Source organism: Buteo buteo, chromosome 4, assembly GCF_964188355.1.
Source record: "Buteo buteo chromosome 4, bButBut1.hap1.1, whole genome shotgun sequence".
Lineage (NCBI taxonomy): Eukaryota > Metazoa > Chordata > Aves > Accipitriformes > Accipitridae > Buteo > Buteo buteo.
The window spans coordinates 6,683,032-6,689,173 of record NC_134174.1 but is presented as its reverse complement, the minus strand read 5'-3'; the positions used below and the strand labels follow the sequence as shown (position 1 = coordinate 6,689,173).

The following is a 6,142-nucleotide window of genomic DNA, read 5'->3' as shown; positions in this document are numbered from 1 at the left end:
CTTGCTTTTTTGCAGCATGCTTTTCATGTGCCAGAAGGCTGCTGCTGCCTCGTCTCTTGGTAGTTCTTGCTTCTTCGGGCTTTCCAGCTTTCCCAACACATTCTATTTTCAAGGCCTCTGAAAATTTGTCTGTCTTTTAAAAAACATGTCCTACCTCTTTCTAACTGGTCCAGCCTTCCTGGGAGTGCTGAAGTTTTTTGGGTGGTGTTTCAGCAGAGTCCCTGCCGCTGCCCCTTGGAACTCAGCAACGTTGCACCTCACAGGCCCTCTGCTCTTTCACAGATGTTTTCTTAAACATCTTTTACAGATGACCACAATACATAGAGTACACAGCTTGGACTCATCAGGAAGAACAACAGCATCTCTGTTTTTGTACAAGTGCTTCATAACCCTGTTGGCAAAGACTCAACTGGAAGGATCTGCAAGTGGCTGCGTTGGAACCCTTGAGCTGGTGACTGGTGGGTCCTCAGTTGCTCACAAGACCAGAGCTCTGTGGTGAGCAGAGGGATGAGAGTGAAGTGTAAATCTCCCAGGCTCTATATTGCACTAGCAAAAAGCCTGCCTGCCACGTGAACCACACGCGCAGCTGACGGGGACCGTTCTTCGCAACAGAGGCACCCTTTGGTCTCACCAGAAGTCATATCCTGGATCAGCAAGTCTACAGCTTTGTCCCAGCTTTGGCCGCAGCCTCTGGGCAGCTTCAGGAGTCGCTGAGCTCATTTGGTAATTGCCACGAACTATTTCCATCTGTCTGTGATGCCTGTCCGCTTGCTGGCCAGTGGCCATCCCAGCTGATGCCTGCCTTCATCCCACGGCTGCTCTCCCATCTTTGGGGACGGGCAAAATGGGAATATGCAATACAGAGCGGATGGGTAACAAAGGAGGAGTTGTCCTTTCAGTTCTAGCACTCAGAGTGGGATTCAGCCTGAAGTGACACCTACATTAGGTCTCCGTGTGTATGCTTAAGTCTTCAAGGTCCTGTTATTTTTCGTGGAGATGAAGTCAACATAGGGAGCAGCACAGCAGGCCAGGCAGTCAGGGCTTGATTTGTTTCTCCAAACGCAGGTGTCGGTCCAGAAGAGCTGAGTCCTTCCTTATGTGCCATGTCATATCTGCAAGCCCCATGCCCCAAGCTCAACTTTCAGTGGAGCTGACTTGCTTTGTGGGCTCTGCTGTCTCTGATGGGAGCCCAGGCACCAAAATCCCACGATGTTATTTAAATCAGGTGCCTCAGAGCTGAGCTCTGACATCGACCCACCACATCATTTGTTTTTCAAACAAAATGCTCCAAATATGTGGGGCTTGGAGGATGCTTTGATTAAATCTGTGGTGAAAAATAGATGCAACATAGATTTGCAGTGATGTTTATAGCCCTGCTCTCCCTGCGGCCCCTCTACCTTGACAGGCAACCAGGCGTGTTTCCAGACTCAGCTCTCGGCCAGCTGTTGGGCTGCAGTACAAGTCAAAACCCAGAGGCATTAGTGAAGAAATCTGTGTATTTTGCTCGAGCGTCCCTGGCCACGCTGCAGGCAGCACTGTTTGAGGGCTCAGTTTAACTGGGAGCCTCCAAAAGTGAGAAAGGGGGTTTTGCACGAGCAAAGAAGTCACCACAGCAACTACGATTACTTTTGGCGATGCACGCTCCCTCTGGACGTATGTCACTCAATTCAGAGGTGACACAACACCCAGAAGTCCAGAGGACTGTTCAATAAATGATATCGGCTGCCTTCTGCTCTCTGGATGGAAAAACTCCTCAGGGCGATTTGGTTCCTCTCTCCTGGTGGCAACTGGGTGGGAAGAGAAGGACAAGAGCGTGTTGTTCCCCTTCCTGGGAGGGCTGAGGGCTATTCCTGATTTTGGGATTTGAGGAAAGGTATTTTTGCAGGGAGTGTGGCAGTTTGCATGGGCTAGGGGTTGTTTTTCTCCTATGAGTTGCTTTGCCCCGGAGCTGTGCGGACGCTGTTTGAAGGGGTGCAGCAATCACTGTTCCCTGGTATGATGGGTTTGTCATCCACGGTAGCGCTGCTCCTGGGGTCTGTATGTTTGTCAGCTGAAATTTTTCTGCAATTTCCTTGACAGGAGCAGTGAGTGACACACATTCCCTCGGGAGATATTTCCATGTTTTTATTATTCTTCAGGTTTCTGTGACATTTCCCAAGTCCAGTTTTTGGAGCCTCAGGTTCGACCATCTACACTGCCCTGGACCACGTCCCAGCTGGGATAATCTGGCCCTTTGGCAGCAAATACACTGACTTCTGCAGCTCATGGTATGCACAGTTTGGGGGTGGGTTTCTCATGTAAAACCTTAAAGCCCACAGTGGAAACCTCCGTCATTGGATGCTCAGTGGCAACCAGATCCAGCGTAATTTTTCATTCCTCTAAATCCCAACAATGGCTTAAAAATGAAGATTAAAAAGAAAACCAAAACTGCTTTTGCCTTCTTTTTAAGTAGAGGTACATACAGGACTGAAATTTTCAAGCTTCAGTGATACATAAAATACATGCATACAACTCCAGGAATACTGGCTATTAGGAAAAGCACCACTTTCTATGAGTTTCTTGGTAAAATCACAGCAGTTGTTGACAACACCAAGCAGCAAACACAAGCTACATAAACCCAGCTGCTCTTCTGAGTGTGTTAACGCTGCTTGCACTTTTCTGGCCTGAATATTGACTATTAATATTTCAAAATCTGTGGTTGGCTATGAAAATATACACAAAGCAACTCTTGCTGTCCCTGGACTTTAGCGGTCCGTGATGACCCGTGCTAAGAGTGAAAAGAGAGGAGAAGCAACCTTTTTTTTTCCCCCCAGCCTGAAGGTGCATCTACACTAATGGTCTGATTTTCTGGTTGCCCCTGGGCCATCTGTACTGTGTGCATGAGTGTAGGTTCATTCTCCAGCTTTCAACCAGCTTGTTCTCCCCAGGGTGAAACCTTGAGGGTAGTTTGCTCCAGAGACCTCTTCTCACCTCCTCTCTTGTCTTCACCAAGGCTGGTCCTCTCTGCCCTCACATCCCTCTATACCCCACCCTGAGGTAGGCACCACATATTTTCAGTAAACTGGGAGAGGGTAAAATTAAGATCTTTCTATTTCTGCCCAAAGGAAGAGGGACTGATAGCAGGTACCTGCGATTTGTCATCAACCACTATGGAAAAAGGGAAACATATCTTATCTATTGTTGTTGTTGTTGTTGTTATTATTATATTATTATTATACTAAGAATCCACTGAGGCCCTCTTATTATGTTGTTAAAGTCAATGTTTTCCCTGTGCACAGCATTCTTGAACCTGGGAAAGATAAAGGATTTTTTGATAAAGATATGCTGATAATGTTGCTAATTAGTTTCTTATCTTTAAAAATATGGCTGCAGGCAACATGAGCGATTCCTTTGTTGCAGGACATTGTAGGCTGGAATGTATAGATGCTTGATTTCCTCTGCAGGGATCTCACAATATGCTAATTTGTCCTTGCAGCAGGGTTCACTTTTTTACATCTTTGCCACTCTGTTTTGCAAATCCATTGTGTCAAGATATGATCAGTGATATGTGCACAAGATGCAGGCCTCCACCAACATATATAGATAAGTGTGTTTGTGTGTGCATGTTCACACACATATATATTAAAAAAAAAATAAATCCACAGATATGTGTGTATGCATATATTTATATGCACACACTGATATATTTATATTATTTAATATTATTTAATGAAATTAAATGTTTAATGAAATTAAATGTTAATTTTTTATAATTATCTATAATATGTGCATACACATACACATGAATTTTGACGTCTATTTAGGAACTCAGCATGTGAATGGCTAATTGAACTCATAGGGCTTAGCTCTTCTAGGGAAAATTTCACTCTCATTTAACTTAAAATATATAGTTTATAGTCTCTATTCAACACATACCCTTTGCAAGCTTAAGTTGTATGCTTGCCTATGCATTTTCCTAATACTTCCACCTGAACTCTCAATATAATTTACTTTCAATAGCTATCACCTGTCATTTTAAAAAGTTGCTTAATAATGTGGTTAGTTCAGATGAAAACTGATGTTTGCTCTAAATTTGGCTACGATTGTGACATTGCTGTTAATGTTTTTGTAAGCTTGACAGCCACAAGCTGAAAAGACAGGTGGTAAGTTTATTTTTTAAACTTCCCTTTCAACCACCTCCCCCCAAATTAAAAACCAAAAATAGTCACATAGAAAATTTTCAACATATTCACTGGACTTTCTATGTTCATTTCCAGCAAAATTTCACTGAGGCAAAGGAGAAAGGCTGAGTTTTTTACCCCTTTGGATTAAAAAAATTGCAGTTTTCGAGTGCTGAGAATTAAAAATATTCCTTATCCAATGAAAACCATCAGCTGAAACACTATGCTGTTTCTTCCCTGGTCCCGGTGTATGTCCTGGCTCCTCCTCTGTGCTGGGCCTGTGAATTATTGTCCAATATCACTTTTTTCCCTCTCTCCTTCTGTGGGTGCTGGAGCAGAGCACCAAAGGGGCTGATGGTGTTGCATCTTCGTGCAGCAGAGAATTGGGTGTATCTTGTCCCGAACAGCGCTTTGTGACTCGCAGAGCTGCCAGGAGCTAGAAGCTAAATGTCCCAAACACGGAGTTTTGTGGCAAAAATTGTATTCCTCTTGAAATGGCTGAACCGTGTGGTTTCCTTCTCCATCATTTTGAAAATGATACTTGGAAAAAAAGTAGGTTTTAGTGATTGAAAGTCTGGTTTTAGAGCATTTTCAAAGATATATTTTGGAAAACCAGCCATGAAATCTTACATAAAAACCAGCCCCAACCACTATTTTGACAACTTTTTAAAAATTCGCTTTGTTTCCAGTTTTCTTTCTCTGTACTGCTTTTACCTTGGTTACTCTCCTGAAGACCCAGCTGTGGCAGAAGGAAAAGTTTTGCATATCTTTTCCTTCTTCTTATCCAAAAGCCTTATAAAACAGTTGTGAATCACACTGAAAAAGATTCTCAGTTTTCAGTAATGGGGCCAAACCAAACAATAATTCTAAATGACGTTCTTTCTAGGTCTGTCCTGAGCAAGAACAAACAAGCTTTCCTAACTAGACCAGTTCAGTCCCTGCTCAAAAACGGTTTGAGATCGCATGGAAGCTTTTTAATCATCCTGATGGTATTGCTTGCATTTGGAGTCTTAAAATTTTGTATGACAGCAGAAAATTAGGAAATCTCAGAAAAGGAAACATAAAACTCTTGTGAGCTTTGGGGGAGGCTCTTTTGCTTATTTCTGTTTTCTTTTCTGATTCCAAACTATTTACAGGATTCTACTCAAAACTGCAAAGTGTTTTCTACCTGTTGGTGCTTTTTTCAGGGAGCAAACTCTCCCTGCCACAAGCTCATGGGCTTGTAGTGGGAAAGGTGGGAGGGTGTCCTGGCAGGGATTTAGGGCCGGGGCTGGGTAATTTCTGTGGGGCTAGCGTGAGTTCAGCAAAGGTTGGCTGTGACCTAGAGCAGTTGCCAGCTCATTTGTCACGCATGTACAGAGAGTTGGTGGTGACATTTTTCATCTGTCAGGAAACACGTTATCCCAAATATCACAGGTCGTTTTGTTTTATTTTTATTTTTTTGCTAGCTGCTCCCCATTTGCCGTTGTACACACCTCCCCTCTGACCCAAGATGAACCACGAAGGCCATGCAGGTCCCATGCACGCGTCGCTTGCATGAAGCTGGCTCGGGTTGGTGGTGCCCAGGGAAAGCTCGAGGAGCCCCAGGCAACCTTCTGGAGACCACCGCAGGTCTGACCCAGGATATATGGGCAAGAGCTGCCTTCAGCCTTTTCTTCTGTTTCTTCGCTTGGCAGGCACAGAAAATCAGGTCTCTCCTCTGTGCTTCGGTTCTCACTATTTCTGCACCCAATGAAAATGGTGAGGTTACTCCAAATAAACGCACGTTCAGCTAAAATAATCTGCCTTCACGGGGAGTTGCTTTTTTCCCAGAGCCTGAGCCTCCCTGAATGTGTGGGAGCTGCAGGAATGTGTCCCTTCTTCAGCAGCACGTTTACATCGACAGCTTGTCAGTGATGTGATGAGTGGTGCCGCAGTTGCATGGCGGCGAAAACCATGGGACCGTGTTGAGTTGCAGTAGCGGTGGGTTGGCTTTGGAAGGG

The 6,142-nt window shown here is 44.4% G+C and overlaps 1 long non-coding RNA gene across 1 annotated transcript; it reads left to right on the top strand.

Moving 5' to 3' along the window:
* Positions 1–1,806: 1,806 nt before the first annotated feature.
* Positions 1,807–5,737, top strand: LOC142030528 (uncharacterized). Its single transcript, XR_012650203.1, has 3 exons — positions 1,807–1,873; positions 2,139–2,267; positions 5,609–5,737. It is a non-coding gene; the product is annotated as an uncharacterized LOC142030528 (long non-coding RNA).
* The last annotated feature ends 405 nt before the right edge of the window (positions 5,738–6,142 follow it).